The following is a 202-nucleotide window of genomic DNA, read 5'->3' as shown; positions in this document are numbered from 1 at the left end:
ATTATTTGGAACGGTTCGACATATGGTGCCTCACAAAATCCGATATTAATGATAAGCAACTCACTGCATATTTCCTACATTTCGTTGGCAAGGAGGTGCATAAGTTGATAAAAAATTTAGTATATCCTGAATCTCCAATCAATATTCCCTACACTGCATTGAAGAAAAAAGATCTTCAACACTTCAAACCGATTAACTTCGT

The sequence above is a fragment of the Opisthorchis viverrini genome (genome assembly GCF_000715545.1).
Source record: "Opisthorchis viverrini unplaced genomic scaffold opera_v5_34, whole genome shotgun sequence".
Classification (NCBI taxonomy): Eukaryota; Metazoa; Platyhelminthes; class Trematoda; order Opisthorchiida; family Opisthorchiidae; genus Opisthorchis; species Opisthorchis viverrini.
Note: the sequence above shows the minus strand (reverse complement) of the source record.